The sequence below is a fragment of the Dermacentor silvarum genome, chromosome 3, assembly GCF_013339745.2.
Source record: "Dermacentor silvarum isolate Dsil-2018 chromosome 3, BIME_Dsil_1.4, whole genome shotgun sequence".
Taxonomy (NCBI): Eukaryota; Metazoa; Arthropoda; class Arachnida; order Ixodida; family Ixodidae; genus Dermacentor; species Dermacentor silvarum.
In genome coordinates this window covers 164529090-164548103 of record NC_051156.1, presented here as the reverse complement: position 1 = coordinate 164548103, position 19014 = coordinate 164529090, and the positions used below count along the sequence as shown (strand labels likewise).

The 19014-nt window shown below is 48.9% G+C and overlaps 1 long non-coding RNA gene across 1 annotated transcript in view; it reads right to left on the bottom strand.

Annotated features, from left to right (window-relative positions):
• The window catches only part of LOC125944563 (uncharacterized), a 37363-nt gene extending 22858 nt beyond the window's left edge, over positions 1 to 14505 (bottom strand). The window contains exon 1 of the long non-coding RNA XR_007466275.1: positions 14237 to 14505. This is a non-coding gene — a long non-coding RNA (uncharacterized LOC125944563). The remainder of the gene's footprint in view (positions 1 to 14236) is intronic.
• Positions 14506 to 19014: the final 4509 nt, after the last annotated feature.

Sequence of the window (19014 nt, the reverse complement as noted above, 5' to 3'; positions counted from 1 at the left end):
GCTGCAGTACAAGCCTTATACATAACTCGCTTCAACGGTGGCAATGCGTTGTGTCGCTGTATTAATTAGATGCTGACGAATTACCATCGACAGCCATTTTGACATGGGTTATCCCGCAACTTTATTTCGTTACCATTATTAGGGTACTTCAGGTACTTTCCCGGGTTTATGTATCTTCGTTTGTATCTATAGATTGTGGGCATTTATTGTGCACTTCTTCATCATCTGTATATTATCATCATCATGTGTGTACCCTTCATCTTAACGGTGGGTGCGGACGGCTCATCAGCGTGGATTGTGCCGAAGGCTGTCCATGCCGGTTGTTGATGCCGCCATCTTTCGCCGTGTCTCTCAGGCTCAGTAAAGGTCCGCCCTTACTGTGACGTCACAAGTGGTAGAGGTGCTTCTTGGTCCTCCGTACTCTGCGTGCCTGGCCTACTCCCTGGAGCTTCGTTCAGGTCGCCGCTTGTGCCCACTGTCCGCCAGCATGTCGCAGGCCGAGCAGCCTGGCGTTTCTACCCTAAGCATCCCGCCTCCGCCAGCCGCACCTTATTTGTTCATCAGCGGCCACCAGCGTGATCCCCAGCTGTTCGCTGGTTTTCGCGGTGAAGATGCTGAGGACAGGCTGGATAATTACAAGCACGTCAGCTCTGCTGATCAGTGGGATGATCTCCTCAAGTTCCGCCATGCCTCGTTCTATCTGACGGGTGTGGCGAAGACCTAGTTTTTCAACCATAAGATTGATTTCTCCGATTTTACGAATTTCAAGCAGCAACTTCGGCAAGTTTCTGGAATGCGGGCGGTTCACTACGTCTTGAAACTTTGGGTAACAGCGCAAACAGACGACCACAAGAAGGGAGACACGGACACACAGGCGCTGTGTGTCCGTGTCTCCCTTCTTGTGGTCGTCTGTTTGCGCTGTTACCCAAAGTTTCAAGATGTACCAACTCGCCCAAAAAGAAGTATTGATGAAGTTCACTACGTCCTTGAGAAGAAAACTCGATGCTCGCCAACAACAGTCCGGCGAGTCCTACACATCGTACATCGAAGATGTGCTTGCACTTTGTCGCCATGTCAATGATGGAATGGCTGAGTCGGACAGGATACGCCACATCATTAAAGGTATTGGGACTGTGGCCTTCAGTGCGCTAAAAATCAAGAACCCGGCTACCATCGCTGACATCGTCTTGACGTGCCAGCGCCTCGGCGAGCTCGAGTCCGTCCGCTTACAGCTGGACTTCTACGAACACCGTTCTACGGCAGACCCTGACTCGCGTATGATGATCCGGGCGGGCGATCATATGCGAAGAACTCCAATCCCTTGGCTTGTCAACTCCATTGGTCCTTCCTGCTCCGCGTTCTGGTTCAGCGTTGCACGACGTCATCAAGGAGGAACTTGCGTCCATGACCTGCTCTGCGCATGTGGACCCTTGACCCCTACCAACATACGCGAAGATTGCTGCCGCGCCTCCAGCCAGTGTACGTTCAACGTTGCCTCTATCCACATATGGTTGCTGTCACTCCTCCGGCCAATGTCCGCTCAGTACCACTTAAAGGGCAGCTGAAGCACTTTCCAACAAAAGTGAGCTTTCAACGAATAAATAATTTTTTTTTTATTTCTAAAGCTTGCCCTTAGGCATAATACAAAGCATAACAAAAATACATGAACAGACTTGACTCATGCAAAAAATTTAGAAGCGAACGATACTATGGTCCATGAAGCCAACGTTCAAGGTCGGGTGGGCGGCCAGGCCGAAGGCCTGTTGCCCGTAGGTGGCGGAGACGGCTTAGGTCAAGTCCTGGGCACTTCCATAATAGGTGTGTCACTGTCACATTTTGAATTTTAGTGTCACAAAATGATCTCGATGTATCATAGGGACCGTGGTACTGTTGTTCCCAGAGAACGGTCACAGACGTGGTGAGCGCAAACACGACACGCAGCCTCCGTAACGTAACCTCCTCTCGCCGGGTTAATCCACCAGGGAGGTCTGACCCACACGGAGATATAAGAGCTCGTGTCGTACTTTGAAGGTTTTCTTTTTCCCGGAGCAGTTGTCCGCAGCCGTCTTCAGGAAAATGCGGAAGTGGGTACGTTATGTTCTCAGGGTGGGTTGCCAAATCTACTTCAAGTAGACCCGGCAGGGCTGCTCGAGGCACCCACTGGACGCGTATCACTAAATTCGTAGTGGCAGGAATACGGTGAATGCTATCCGAGAGAAGAGAGGACCGGGATACCCTACGTATGTCGTTGATGGCTTGAGTCGAATCCGTGCGAATGATGAGCTGAGAATATCGAGAAGTTTGAACAAAAGGGAGCAACGTGGCCAAGCCGTCCCATATGGCGGCAAGCTCGGCAAGATAAACCGGCGGGGCAGGATCGACAACATACGAGCACGACTGGCCTGCCTCTGGTATCAATGGGCACACGAGAGCTGTGTGAATTGAAAAAGTATGATGAATTAAATAAACAATATCTAGTGCCTATATATATATATATATATATTCTTTATTTAACTCATCATATCGTGGTACCATTAACACTGGCGTCAGTCTATGCTACGAGAGTCGCATAGTCTTGATATCATCGGTGCGACGAAGTCGTGAAACTTGAGTGTTTGCCTGGCGAGGAACCGGGCTATGGAGACGACCCTGAGACTTATTGTCACTTAATTGTACCGTGTTCCACGGAGCTACATCGGGTGTCGTAGAAGCTGGATTGCCTATTTCTTCTCATGTCCCATGTACCGGGAAAGTGCAGCAGCTGAGCATAGCTTCGATGGCTTAAGGGCGCGCGCGCGTCGACGTTGGTGCAGCAGTTCGTCAAGACTGTGGAATTGGGACTCGGCCTGTAAAGTTGGCAGCGGAGTTAGACATGGCAGTCCCGTTATGGCCCGCATTGCTTCTTGATTATTATTATAGTTTTTAACCCCCGGAATAGGAAAATCATAGTTTAACACACAAGAAGTCACCGCTATTCGCTTTAGTTTAGCAAAAACAAGCCGCAGCGTCTGCGGGAGACGCTGTGGGTCGTTTAGCCGCCTCTGATGGCGAACACGATCGTGACGTCATTTTAGGTATTCGCGAGGAGCGTGATTCGAATAGAGTGCACTTGTGATCACCGTATTGACGTCATCCTCGCGCCCGTTTTTTCGCCGCTATAGGCACCGGGCGCGGGATGAATTTGGACCGGTGGCGCCTTCATGCGGCTGCGCCGTGAATGTATGGCATGTGGCGGCCGGGCTGCGCGCAGCAGGCGCTGCCTTGAAAACAAGTCTGATCAAACATGTTGCGTTTTCGGGTGCACCAACAGTTACTGAAACATGACTGAAGCTGGTTAGGCCATTCAATTCAATCGTTGTTCATCGCGGCATCGCGTTTTTCAGGCGGAAAGTCTGTATATGTGCGGTCTGTAGGCAACAGCGCGTACAGTGCTCAGCAATTGAAACGCGATACTCGAATCGCATGGTCGCCAGCGCTTTTTGCACTGACTGTAAGCGCTGGGGACGCCAAACTGATGCATTGTGGTGTAGAGTGAAAGCGAGAACCTTAGTAACGCATTATGACTGCATTTGGTCCCACGGCGCTCACCTGTGGCGCGAAAAAAAAACAAAAAACAAAAACGGCGGCAGCCGCGCGCTGCCAGCGCTTCATTCGCTGGGCACTGTACATTTCCGACGCTGATTTGCTATGGTCTCGTTGGTCTAACGTTAATAAGAGCCGTTCATACGCAAGAGCTTCGTGTCCCACTTGCCTGTCTTCGCCTCCGCAGTGTAATGGCTCCGGAGCTTGGGCACCGAAGGCGAACACTCAAATTTGTAGTTATTTTGCCGTCTTATCAGTGTATCAGTCTTCCTTTTAATGTACATTTTTCTTCGTAGCAATTCAAAACTCTGGTTGAGTCCGGCACATGACTGTGCTGTGCATCGACGGCGAACGCCAACGCAGTGGCGTGTTCACACTCGCCGCCACCGACGGCTCCCGTCGCGCTAAGCTATATAAAATAGGCCGTTACTGAAGATTGGGCTAGTTTATAAGCAATTAAGAATGGGGAAGCATTGCAAAGATAAAAGAACTACAACGGACAGAGAACGACTGACACATGTGCGATCGGCGAAGCAGCTCAAGAAACAGAATAAGGAAGACGTATGTCTCCTTTTTTTCTGTCCATAATTTTTGTGTTCTTCGCCTATTTACATGATTAAATACGTGAGAATGTTAACGCGCACACCAATATACATCTGGAATATAACTGCGGGAGTTCCACGTGTTATCTTGCCGCGGTGAGCTCCGTTCGCGTGGTGCATTTGCATCGCAATTCGCGCTCGTTTTCTGCTTTATATACTACTTGATGCCACGAATGTGATCTGCCTCGTACAAGTGACAACCTTTCTCAAAAGCAGACACACGAAAATGTGTTTTCCGGTGCGTCAGCCCTTAAAACCCGCAGTGAAAAATCACTGGAAGCACCGAGCGCCTTCGTCCTGTCGTCTGCTTCACATGCCAGTGCTCTGACAGGTGCCGTTCGCGGCGCTGTTCGCCAGCATATCGCCGGCGCGCCGCTGGCGCCTTACAACGGCCGCCCGGTGCCTATACCCCCGGCGCGCGAAAGGGGCGCAGCTTCAACGAAAATTTTAACCGCGATTGCGGCGCTGCTACCCGCATAATCAAAGAAATCACAGCAGGAGTTGAATTCTACTGTGTCAGCCTTCCAAAGCCCGGTAAATCTTCGAATTCTAAAACCTCTTCAGCCGTCATCGCCTAGTCCGACCGCACTACCTGACATCTATCCGAGCTCCCCCTACTACCCGCCTTAGCAACCGTCTCGTCCTACCTGTTATTACTGTTCTAATCGCGGCCATATATAACGTTATTGCCGCAAGCCCGAACAAGATGAGCGTCGCGGGTACTGCACGTGTGAGCGCGATAGGACCAAAGCCGTCGTTACGCTTCCCCTCCGCGCCATTCCCCATCTCCGCCCGCAATGACCGAGACACCGAATGGTTACCTCACCAGCAGACACAGCTCCCCTTCGTCCTTCCACCGCTCATAGTCACCGCTTCGGCCTGCCTCGTTCACCGCTGACCTCCGCCCGGAAAACTAAGTAACGCAGTTTTCAGAGAAAAAAGGTGCATTCACTGACAGGACTACAATTCCTCCAGCGCACCCTTGTAGTATGATGTCAACGTGCGTTAACGGTGTGCACGTTGAAGCTTTGGTAGACACCGGCGCGACTTTATATGTTTTGCATTCTGATTTGTGTGGGCTTCTCAGGAAAGTCACGACGCCATATAATAAACTCGTGGTGGTTGCAGCTCAAGGGAACACAATGCGCCCTTCCGCGTTTTGTATGGAGCCTGTATTAATCGATGGCATCGTTCGCTACATACAGTTTGCTGTGCTGGCGCCCTGCTCCCACCAGCTCGTTTTAGGATGGGATTTCATTACTTCTGCTTCTGCTGCTATATGTTGTTGGCAAGGTGTCGTACACATGACCAACACCGACTATTCGCTCGGCGATGAACCGTACCAGCCACTTCGTCTGCTCGCTGCAGAAGATACCGAGCTACCTCCAGTCTGTCAGCAAATTCTGACCATCACGTCCGACGTCATCGACCATGGCGATGTGTTAGTGTTACCTTCTGCGCGTTTTATCACATAAGGAATAGCCATTGTTTCAGGCCTAGTTAGATTTGATAATGGTTCTGCGCTTCTCGCCGCAAGGAACACAATACCTGAGAAAATTATCCTTCCCGAAAGCGCAGCTTTGGCTTGCATTGCTGATTCAAAGCATCTCTCTGTCATTTTCCTTAAGGCTGCTCCCTCTTAAATCCCTCCTGCTGCAGATTATCCCTCCTGCCGTAATCAGCTCGAACTTGGCCCCTTCACAGACGCAATTTGCCTTGCTGAAGAAGCATGAAGGTTCATTCGACATTGGGACAGACTTACGTCACAGGGCATGCAATTCAGACAAACGGCAGATCCATCGTGCGTCGCCGGTGGTATCGCGTGTCTCTAGCTTAGCGCAAAATTATTGAGGAAAACGTCGTCTACATGCTGCAACGTGAAATAATCCGCCGCTCTGCTAGCCCTTGGTCCTCTCCCATCGTTTTGGTCAGCAAAAAAGATGGCTACATGCGTTTCTGCGTTGGTTACCGAGCGCTCAACTAGATTACACGCAAGGATGTATACCTCATGCCCCTCATTGACGATGCCCTCGATTCCCTGCAAGGTGCCGAGTACTTCTGCAGCCTTTATCTGCGTTCAGTTTACTGGCATATTCCAATGCACGAAGCCGACATAAAAAAAAACAGCGTTTGCAACTCCAGATGGCCTTTACGAGTTCAACGCCATGCCCTTCGGCGTCTGCAATGCACCCGCCGCTTTTGAGCGCATGATTGACACCGTTTTGCTTGGCCTGAAGTGGAAGATCTGCTTGTGCTATCTGGATGATATAGTCAATTTGTCATATACATTTGCCCAGAACCTGCAACGTCTGGACACGGTTCTTACTTGCCTCGCCAGCGCTGGTTTCACAAAAGTGCGCATAATCAAAGTGCGCGTCGCTAAAGCGAGCGAAGAAGCAAGCCGGCTCCGCGGCAGCATCGACAGAGGGAGAGAGAGCTTACACCATAGACAGCCGACGCGAGAATCGGAGACTAGAAGCTTCGACAAGATACGCGAAGGTTGCGGTAACGAGAGAGAGAGAGAAGGGACGCTCGTCGAAACACCCTCTCACCCTGTCAATAGAGAGAGAGAGAGGAGTGCGACAGCCCGAGCCTGCCTGAATAGACGAGTCGACACCCTTCTCGAAGAGTATTCTGAACAGCGGTCGAAAACGCGAGAAATGTCGAGAAGATTCTCAGGCTTTGTTCATGCTATGGGACAACGACGCCGTCAGAAGGTTAGAGAAGCACCGGCGAAGCAATTGTATCGCCGTGCGGGAATCTGCAGGGGGATCAGACCGCGCCATTGAGACGTGACGTGAAGACTGACCGTCTGCGGAAGAATGGGATTCCCCGGCAAGCTAACCGATGAGTTCATCAAAGCGCCTGCATTTCCGGGAGTTCCTTCTTCCAGATTTGCCTCCAGCTACGCCGAGGTTGTCCAGCTTAAGACCAGCACGGGTGTATACGATTGGACACTTTGTGTTCCTACTCGTTCAGTACTGTACGTGTTGGACTCTTAGTGCTTGTCGTTAATTATTTCCTGTGTTTCGTGAATACTCATCTGAATTGTATTGTGTTGTGTCTAGCCTAAGTGTGCACGTGTGTATGTAACTGCCTTGCTTGAATAATATATTTAGTTTTCTTTTGACAACTCTGGGCTCCGACTCGTTCTTTGGACCACAACCGGGTTACGCTGGCTCACCAGAGGGCCCCTTATTTATTATGTTTGCTTTCGTGGGGTTATTTTCGGAAGCTGATAAATTGGATTTGGATTTTGGCCCGGCGTTGGTGCCTCGTTCACGGGGTGTGAAGCATCTGGTCCTCAGCTCAACATCAAAAAGTGTCATTTTCGAAGCAAGATGATCAAGGTCTTAGGTCATATTGTGAGAAAGCAGGGTATTCGACCTGACGATGACAAAGCTACGGTGGTGCTTCACTATTCCTTGGCAACGCTTCCTATTTTCGCCGATTTATACGCGACTTCTCCTCTACAGCTGCTCCTTTACACAATTTACTTCGTTCTGGTGCTCCGTTCGTGCGGTCACCGGAATCCGAAACTGCCTTTGATCAGCTGAAGGGCACCCTTACATCTGCCGAGAACTATACCATCACCGAGCAGGAGTGCCTACCTGTCGTTTGGTCCGAGCAACGTTTGGTCAACCATCGTTGTGGACCATCACGCCTTATGCTGGCTTTCCACACTCAAAAACTTGTCAGGACGTCTTGGTCGCTGGATTCTTCGTGTGCAAGAATGTTACTCTGAGATTATAAGTCTGGTAAGAAGCGCCAAGACGCAGACGCTCTTTCTCGCTGCCCGCTTCTGCAGCCGCACTCATCAATGCTTCCGCCACCTCCTACAGTGACGCACTCATTGACGTCTCTTCTTTTTTTTTGTCCCTGACTTTCCACACTCAACAATATTGCCAGGTGCTATTCGAAGAAGATGATGTTGACACTTCTATGTAATGGGTCGTACCCATAGGCGGCCTCTGGCTGATCTGAGGAGGACGACGTGCCTTGTTTGATGTCGTCTGGCTTCCATGTAGGCCAGTGCTTGCTACTCCTTGTAAGTACACCTTGAAAACAGTTTCCCTATAGAGCTTCCACGTAAGATGTATTTGGTGGAGGTGCTGGGTACTTGTCATGACGGAGCTTCGAAGAGGACGCCACGTCAAATCTACTGCCATGCTGCCAGGTGATGACACGTCGCCATCAGCTGCGCCTGCGACCACTACCCAGCTTATCGCCCTCTCACAGCCCCGCGATCCCGGGACCTTTTCCGGGGCAAACAGCGTTGACATAGGTGAGTGGCTCAGTATGTACGAGCGTGTCAGTCGATCCAAGTGTAATGATGGCCAACGTATATTTTTGCCCTAGGCGGAACCCGTTGCGTCTGATTTTGGACCCGCCAGGATGATGTCACCAGCTGGGACACGTTCAAGCAACAGCTCCGCGACCTTTTCGGCAACCCGTTTGGTCGACAGCTTGCCGCCAAGAAACAACTGGAGGTACGTACCCAGACGTCCACTGAACCGTACTTGTCGTACATAGAGGACGTGCTCGCCTTGTGTCTACAAGCTGACCAGAAAATGTGCGAGGCTGACAAGATCTTCCACATTTTGAAACGTATCGCTGACGACGCGTTCAATCTACTCGTCTTCCCCAGTGGGACCGCCGTTGAAAGTGTCATCAAAGAGTGCAGTCGTCTCGAGCAAGCGAAATGTCGGCGCATCTCACCGAAGTTCGAGGGTCTACCGAATACCGCTGCAACGTCGTCCTGCGAGGCAACTCCTTGTCAAACATCCGCACCAGACGACGTGACACGCATCATCCGCCAAAAACTCGAGGTCACATATCCGGCTTCTTCTAAGCCTACGGTGTCTGAGACCTCCACGCCGGCTGTCCCCTTGATCCAGGAAGCTGTTTAGTCACCACACCGGACAAGCCAGGCCGTTGCGTACCTTGGCCTCTTCTATAGTCTGCGCCATGAACACTTCTGACGCCGCCCTAGTCTCCGCGGCCAAGCCTCTTTGCGGACCGTACGCCCTTGATCAATCGAGAAACCCAGTGAAATTAAAACAGCCGATGACAAGCCTGTTTCCGCTGCAGACGAACTGGACACATTGCTCGCTATTGCCGGAGCCAGTGGCGCTTTCAGCCCTCTAGCCCATTTCCCACTTACTCTGGTCCCTTCTGTAATGCAAGTCACCAACCTCCCCGCACTGAATCCTCTGCACCCAATGTCCCTGAGGAAGGCACTCGCTACTCCCAGTCGCCTCCGCCGCATCGCCGTCCATCTCGTTCAAAGAATGGCCGCCGCTCTCCTTCGCCATCCTGTAGCCGTAGCTTCTCGCCGGAAAACTAGACTGTGCAGCTTCGGGAGGTGAAGCTGCACTGTCGACCTTGAGCCAGAATCCAATGTTGTCCTGACGTGCCCATTGGAACATTCTTGAAGTCCACGTTGACGGCGTCCCTGTCAGAGCTTAGGTAGGTAACATCACTAACTGCAAGTCTTCCAGCTAGACGCATTTTCACTGCATGCTACATGTATGGAGAATGGCACTCCCACGCCGACAACTTGCGGCGGCCGCGAAATTAGCAGCACGACCGCCAATGACCTTCCACCTAAGCACACTGAAACCCCTAGACGTATTTTCGAGTCGTGCCGATATATTTTCGACTTCGGTAACCGGCCTTTGCGCCAGACGTTTGTAGTCGCGCATCATATACACACAGGCGATGCCAGCCCTGTTCATCGACGCCCCTATCGCATGTCTGCTTCTGAGCGAAGCGTCATCCAGGAGAGAGAGAGAGGGAAATAACTTTATTTTGTCCAAAATGTGGTTAGATGAGGGGGTAATGACTAGAAGCCTCCCCCGTCCCCCCTTTAGACGGCGGCCGGCAGCCCCTGAGCCGCGGCGGCGTCCTCAGCCATTTGGACTACTCTTGCTTGAACATCCGGGTCCGAGCTGAGCAACACGGTCTCCCATTGCTCCTCATTTCTTATTATTAAACTGGGTTGTTGTGGTTTTGAACAGTTATTGTTGTATTGTTTCTTTGGGCATGCCCGGGTTATGTGTTGAAGATCTGCTCGGTTGTTACAATGATTACATATGTCTGTGTATACATCTGGGTGATAGTGACTGAAGGCAATGGGGTTGGGGAAAGCTCCTCCTGGATGACTTTTGTCATCCAGGAGGAGCTTAGAAATATGCTTCTGAAGGACATTATCGAACCATCCTCTAGTCCCTGACCTTCCCCTGTTGTTTCAGTTGAAAAAAAAAAAGGATGGATCGTGGCGCTTTTCTGTGGACTACCGCCACCTCAATAACATTACGAAGAAAGACGCTCAACCCGTTACCGCGAATTGATCATGCTCTCGATTGTCTGTATGATAGGGCTTACTGCTCTTCTGTCAACCTTATATCTGGATATTGGAAGAGTGCTGTGGACCCAATGGACCGAGAGAAAACGGCTTTTGAAACTATTGGTGGGCTTTACTAGTTCAAGGTCATGCATTTTTCTCTGTGTAGTGCCTCAGCCACATTCGAGCGAATGATGCACTCTGCTCCCTTCGTTCAAGTGTTATACATGCTTCTGTTATTTAGGCGACGTAATTGTTTTCTGGCCTACGTTTTCTACCCACCTCGACCGCCTCTCAGCGATTCTTGACGTGTTCCGCGGTGCCGGACTTCAGCTGAATTCGTCGAAGTACCGTTTTGGCCGTTGAAGCATTACTATCCTTGGCCATATTGTGGTCGCTGCCGCCGTACCTCACCCGGAGAAGATTCAAGCCGTGAAGGACTTCTCTGCGGCGAAGTATGCCAAAGCTGTTCGCAGCTTTGTGGGGCTTTGTGACTATGTTCGCCGGTTTCTGAATAACTTTGCAGTGAATGCGAAAGCACTCACCAATCTTTTATTGCGATAGCAATTATATGGACACTCAAAAGCAGATTTCTGCCGTCGGCGTCGCCGTCGCCGTCGCCGTCGCCGTGAGGTTCCGTATGACGTCATTTGGAGATGAAATCGTCGCCGCGCGCCGAACGCTGTATGTGCGAGTGAAAGGGCGCGAGGGGCGCGTCTTTCACGGGGAGTGAACGCACGGCGGAGAACAAACGCGCGTTCTGCGCCGTGCTCGCTTAAGGGCTGCAGAAGTAGGCGTCTCTTTTCTCCTTTACAATCACCATATATGTAGAGCAAACGCGCCTTCTTCGGACGCGCGAGAGGCCGTGGGGGAGGGGGAGGGAAGGGAGGCGACGTTTAGCTGCGGCACCAAGTGCCTATTTATATCAGAGGCTCCAGCAACAGTCACCAACGCCGCACGCATTTTGAGCTAACGCGGGCAAAACGCCGATGGCGTCGACAACAGTTCTGCGTGTTGTTGCTACCAAAGCCGCTCACCTTACTTCGTATGACATTGCTGTGTTGCTATCGCATTCATTGCTTCGCCCTTAGGGCGAAACTGTGACATTTTTAAGCAAGAGTCCCCTTTTACCTGGGGTCCTGTACAAACCGAGGTTTTCTCCGAGTTGACCACCCTGCTCACAACGGCTCCCATTTTGGCCCACTTCGACCCATCAGCCCAAATCGAAGTCCGGACTGACGCGAGTGGTTATGGAATAGGCGCTGTCTTGGCTCAACGTCAACGTGGAGCGAACTGCGTCATCGCGTATCCAAGCAGGCTATTGTCCGTATCGGAGCGAAATTACCCAATTACAGAACGTGAGTGCCTCGCCATGTATGGGCAGATGCAAAATTTTGCCCTTATCTATTCGGCCTACCGTTCAGTCTAGTTTCCGATCACCATGTCCTCTGTTGGCTCGTCTATACAGACAGACTCACACGATGGGCGCTGCGCCTGCAATAGTTACCTACACGGTCGTAAACAAGACACGGAGCCTTTACAAAGATGCGGATTGTCTGTCCCACTACCCTGTGGCTGACTGTGACACTTCGCGCACTGAATCCTTCGATTGCGTCTTTTTCGTGAGTCGGTTGCTTAACATCACCGGCGAACAGCGCCTCTGTGCGCATGTTCACCCTGAAGGATGGTAGCTTATATCCGCGTAACGTGTACCCCGATGGTCAAGACCTTCTCCTAGTTATTCCATCACAGCCTGCGCTCCACAGTTCTTCGTGAGTTTCACGATGCCCAAACCACTGGTCACCTTGGTGTTACTCGAACACTTGACCGCGTGCGCCGTCGCTTCTATAGGCCTGGCCTAGCCCGCTCAGCGCGGCGTTATGTCAGTGCGTGCGAGCTCTGTCAACGCCGAACGAAACCGTCTACGCTTTCTGCTGGGTATCTTCAACCCATCGATGTCCCACCTGAGCCCTTCTGCCGTGTCGGTTTGAACCCTATCAGACCCTTTCCCTACATCTGCTTCAGGAAACAAATGGGTTACCGTCGCTACTGATTACGCGACTAACTACGCCATAACACGAGCGCTGGCGAACAGCTGTGCTACAGACGTGTCGGACTTTCTCCTCCGTTATGTAATTTTAGTACACGGTGTCCCACGTAAATTGCTGGCGTCAATTGCTGACCCCTCGTCACTTTTTTTTTTGTTTTTAAATTTACCACAAGCTTTCTAGTGAATAAATAAAAATACAGTTTCGTAAGAATAACTGACCATTCTGAAATGGTTTGAAGCTGGTCATAGAACAAAGACTATGTAGACAGAATCTTGACAACAGAATGTGGTTATGGCTGCTCCTTTCCTACCGTTGCTCGTCAGACGCCCGCATGTTTTTTAATCTTTGCCATGATAAAAGCGCAACTTGTAATCGACCCCTAACCAGCACACTGCATTCGCAATGTGAAAAACTATAGTTCCGATAGTATGCAGGCAGTACATAAACCTGCCTTCCAAAATACAGCAAAAGAGGAACTTTTATGACCCTGGGATGAGAATTACGACAGCTGTAAACGATTTCCGAAGGCCTAAAAATTGGGTTACGTGTTATAGAATTTAAACATTTTGCGATAATTTTTTAATGTATGTCGGTCGAAGGCTCGCTTGTATTTCTTACTGCCGTAATCTAATAAAGAAAGTTGAAGATATGTGCCTAATGTGTTGAAAATTAAAGGAAATACCTGTTCTTTTCGTGGTCATATGTCACGCCTTCACATTTTTACGAAAATTTGCGTCAAGCCTGCGCCTCCTAGCCGCCTTCGTTCGCACTTAATCGGGCACCTGAGAATTGCGCACGTCAGGACCTTCACACACACAAACACACACACACACACACACACACACACACACACACACATATATATATATATATATATATATATATATATATATTGTAATGAAGGGGAAGCACAAGCTCGGTAACACGGAAAAAAAGGGGAAAAGAAAAGAAAGAGAATAGAACAGCCGGCCCAGGAACGGGTGCTGTCTCTGTCTGTCATCTTTTACAATATATATATATATATATATATATATATATAGATGTTCCACATTCACCGCCATGTCTCTGAGTATATAGTGCTGGCTAACACTGTAAGGGCTGGATCTAGTACACATAAATACCGAAGTTAGTGGACAGATTGCTGGCCGTTGCTGTAGCACAATTGGTAGTGCATTTCATGCGTAATGCAAAGGTTCTGTGTACTGTCCCCACCGGCGACAAGTTATCTTTTCGCCCACTTTTATTTCTCCTTTTCTTCAATATTTTGCATCTATAAGTTATTCACTGCGTTCCACCAGCGCCAGGTGTATATAGGTAGCGATGACCCTAGGTCAAATTGTAAAAACCGCTCATTTCAGCAGCGCGAATGCGAAAGTGCTTGGCAAATTGGGTTTTGTGTGCCGTTAATTGGCCGCAGAAACTGTACCGGTCTATAAACATGTCTTCACTTACAGTGAACTACGTCTTAGGCGATTATGACAATGAAACATTCTTTCAAGCAAAGGTGAAATATGCAGACTGTTCTGCGGAATAACTTTTATATTCTTAATAGCAAGCCAGTTAACTATGTTCAATGACAAAAGTTTAGATGTAAATTGATATATTAGATCAGGCAAATTAGTAAGGAACGCCATTATCATTCGCGACATACTTACAGCATTATGATAGTCACAGCAAGGAAGAAGAGTTGTGTAGACTTTGAAACAGACATTGTATACTCGGACCGAGCAGGCAAACAGGTATACGGGCATAAGTCGACGCTTGCTGCTAAGTATCGGCGTGTTTTATATACCCACGATTACGTCTGTGTGCATTCCACCTTAAAGCTTTGCATACAAAATTAGCCATATTGTGGCAGAAAACACAAAGAAAACAACAACAAAAGTTGCACCAAGAACGTATTGCCCGAAGCCACGGATTATAGATGCAAGCACTGTACTACCGGACGTGTTCTTCAGTTGATATATGGGGTATATTGGCGCATAGGCCATTGTTAGCGAAAGCGCGCCGTGTTATCACTCTGATGACGCACGTGCTCTGCGTGCATATGCTCACAGCGTCGCAATCGTTGCGACATGAAAATAAACTGCTAAATTTCACCACGGAACCGGGAATTGATAAAGCGTTTCCTGCGGACGGTAATACGTCCAAAAAAATGGCCCATTAAGGATGTTTCCCTGTCCTAAGGTTAACAGTCCTTCCTTTAGGGCTTGCCACAGAAAGTCAGCAGAAAAAAAAGATTCATTGGTTGACATTAACAATTGGATCTTCGCGTTCAAACGCGAGGATGTTAGCCATGGGACAAACAAACACCCTCTATGCTTTCCATAGAGGTGTAATTTTTTAGAGTTTATAGGTACTTGATAAAAGAAATAATGTTCTTGACCAACAGTAGCTACACAAAAAAAGTCTTCGCGCTACGCACAATAACGTTTTTTAGATGGTGACAGGACGACTTGCTTGTTTTGTTTTGCGGGAGCCGGGGGGAATGAGTTAAGATAAACGCGCTAAGCGTAGGGTGCATCCTCCCTGTTTCGGACATTTCCAGCGAAGCAGTTTGTGCGACTGAAAGCACTCGAAAACGTTACATACGTGCTTTGCTGGCTTTCCGGAAGAACTAGGTTATTGAACCAGTTATTATTTATGGAAAATGGATGATGTGCTACGGTTGTGGCCGAAAATTGAAGTTTGTGTGGGTTTTGGGCGTGAAAAAAAATTCGTAAACACTGATTCCTCTTGTGTTTAAAGGAATCGTATTAAGCACTTACAGATGATTTCCATTACACTGGGACAACCAAACCTACCACCAATGTTATTGTGAGACACAACGACACGATGTTAGCCATTTTATAAGTGACGTACACTGGAAGTTTTGTATGAGTCGAGTAATTAGAAGTGTTCAAACTAAATATCGAAATCTTGTTTTGCAGTTAGATTTTCTACCTTTGTTACGTCTCAACCTGGACCAGCGTATACCCTGGACGTTTTCCACGAGGCAGCCCCTTTCATCAGCGTCGCCCAGACGGCGACAGTGCCCGATACCGACGGTGACGGGCAGACAAGCGTCCCAAATCGGCAGTGCGCCTCCTTTGAGTGTTGCCCCGAGGCAGCACCTTTCATCAACGCCGTCCAGACGGCGACAGCGCCAGACACCCACCACGACAAGTTGACCGTCACGGAGATGCCACGGATTGATGCGAAAGGCCAACTTCGTGGAATTACTACCGGTTTCCCAGATGGCCACGCCGTTGCAGCAAATGCGAGGGCGAGGATGCAACATTAGAAGTGGAGTTCGGTGAACAATACAACCCCTCTAATTGGCCGCACCAAGGTCATCAGCTTCCCTAGTCGGGTCAACTGGGGAAGACGACTGCTTTATAAGCGGACACATTGCGTTCAGTGGGGTGGTTCTTACGTGTCCTGAGGCAAACTAAGACATTTAATATGCTCCTGATGGAGTAGGCTTCCGTACCAGGGCCCAGTGTACATAATGTAAATTAAACCATTCGTTACTCCTATTACTGGAAGTACTCATCCATGGGCTTGGTGGATTTTTGGCCCAAACGCCACCTCGAGCCCCAACACCTTCTGAGTGTGGTATTACGATACCATGGACATAAGCTCAAGAGTCGAGTCGCCGCAACAGAGACGTTGAAGTGGCTGGGCTCTTGGCGCGAGCGAATGTCTGCCTCGCGGTCTTGCTCCAGTGTAAATAGCGTGTAAATAGCCTCTTTTTCTCTGTCTTTCCGCAGGTAACATTTTCGGGAAGGCTTGCGATCCCCGTCCTCGCCACGGAGCTCCGCAGTGTCGGTACGTCGAGCTTGTCACCATGCCTCTCGGTGACAAAACCGCACCAGCAACGGCTGAGGCTTGTGAGACTGCTTCAGTCGTCACGGTTGCCCAACATCGCGGCACCGGTGCAGTCCTCTAGCCTGGCGGGACACGCCGTTGACGAATGAATTATATATACGAACTATAATGAACTATATATATGAGTGGCTATATTAACGCGCCAGTGCTAATAACAGGCGGATCCCAACGATTATGCTCGCCGATGTCATCTTTTATCTCAGCGGCACCCTACACATGTGGCCTCAAACGCATGAACACGAGTAAACCAGCTAGGACAGTTTCAAAGAAAAGCTACGCGAACTGTTCGGTGACCTCTTTGGTCGCAAGGTTGCCGCGCGAAAGGCTCTTGCGCCTCGTGTTCAGATATCTACAGAGCCGTACGTTTCATACATACTAGACGTATTGGCTCTTCGCCGCAAAGCTGAATACACTATGTCTGAAGCAGATAAAGTGGCTAAAGTGCTAGAAGGAACCACTGAGGCTGCTTTCAGTTTGCGTGTTTTCGGTAACGTCTCGACTATCGAAGCCATCATGAAAAAGTGCCGTCGCCTTGAACATGCTAAGAACCACCGCATCCCGCACCACATAACGTGGCTACCCAACACTGCTTCTACGTCGACGTCTGAGGGTCGACCGCGTCAAACAACACCTGTGACGATATAACCCGCATTGTTCGCCGCGAGCTCGAGGCCGCCTGTTGGTCAGCCTTCTCCGCGAGGCCTCCCGATCCGCAAGCAACCACGATTGCGATGATTCAGGCCGTTTTCAGAAAGGAATTTGAGAACCTCGGTCTGAACTCCGTGTGTTCATCGATTATATATCACGTATTCTGTTCTACCGGTATCCATGATAGCTATATGCTACACCGAGATTGAATTTGGATGGAAATGAGGGCATTTTGGTGGAGATTTGCCATCAATGTTTAAACTATGAGCGCCTAGTGTAACATTTCTAGTGAATAACCGACTCCATGCATTTAAAGGAATATAACCATATTTCACTAACCACATACAAAGTATCTGTGACGTCCTTCTGAACCTGTCTGAACCTGTCTGTCCTTCTGAGTATCTGTGACGTTCAAAACTGAACCTGTCACAGTGTGCCTTGGTGCCACGAAGAGAACAGGGTCATCGTCGGAGTGATGCGCAGGCAAAGTTCCAAGAACCTTAGGTAAATATAGGGGTTGCAATATTTCCCTTGTGCAAATGTTGGGAAGCGTTACACAGGCATTGTTGGCAATGCTTTCCAGTAGCATAAATAAACTGTACAGGCCAAAATTTTCACATTTGATTGAAATGATCACATGTTAAAGGTACTGTATAATTACAGCTTGATTTCTGTGGGTTAATTATCAAATTTTGCAAAGTTCAGTACTTACTTTCAAGTACATAATGACTCTTGTACATCAGGAGGCAATTGCTAGCGGGTAAATGACAGATTTCTCAAATAAACCTTTTAAAAATGGGTGGAAACATAATAAGGCCGTTACTGGCAAGTTTTCCAGTGTCCAGGAAGACTTGCACGTGCCACAGAGTTCACATTGGGAGAAAATGAGAAACATATTTTAAGGATATGAGCCGTGATTGTTTTTCATTTTTATGTTGATATGAGCTTTGCAACTAATTACTGCCTATTCATTATCTCTCTATTTGGTGCAAAGAGCGTAATGTATTTACCTACTGTCCTAAGACTGAGAGAGGCACTGATATCATTTATTAAGAAAATGGCGGCCCCGTTTCGTTTTATGTGGGGGCAAAGTGTATACGAATGTTAATTACGTTAATACACAAGTTATCATCAGATATTAGTATTATGTTGAAATTTGTACAAAATATCACCCATAAAAAGTCTAGCCAATCTGCTCGAAAGAAACAAAGCGGAAATTTGAATTGTGATTATGCTAGGGCAGATGCGTGTGCTATGTTGCAAGATTGACCTTATGGGGGCGACATAGTTTTCGTTTATGTGTTCATAGCACACATCTTATATCATTGTCTTACTTTTCTACACATGCAGTCTAGTTTACGCACATTGCAGCTAATATTTTTATGACATTACACAGCCATGTTTTATCATTAAACCCCCCATCGACATTACGCCACCCTTTGAAGTTCTTTCACCATCATTTGACTTTATGTGAGAGAACCCCATATATCATAATCATTATAATCAGGGTTACGCCAGAAAGTGGTCTGCGATCTAATTCCGAAAGGTGACATGACACCAACATTTTTGTGAGCCAGAGTGTTTCAAATCATAACCGGTTTTCTGCGCACGTGTCTGTAAGCACCGCAAAATTTATTAAATTATGGGGTTTTACGTGCCAAAACCAGTTTTGATCATGAGGCACGCCGTAGTGTGGGACTCCGGAAATTTGGACCACCTGGGTTTCTTTAACGTGCACCTAAATCTAAGTACACGGGTGTTTTCACATTTCGCCCCCATCGAAATTCGGCCGCCGTGGCCGGGATTCGATCCCGCGCCCTCGTGCTCAGCAGCCCAACACCATAGCCACTGAGCAACCACGGCGGGTTGTAAGCACCGCAAGCGGCTGTGGCGCGAAGCTAGTGCATTGTAATGA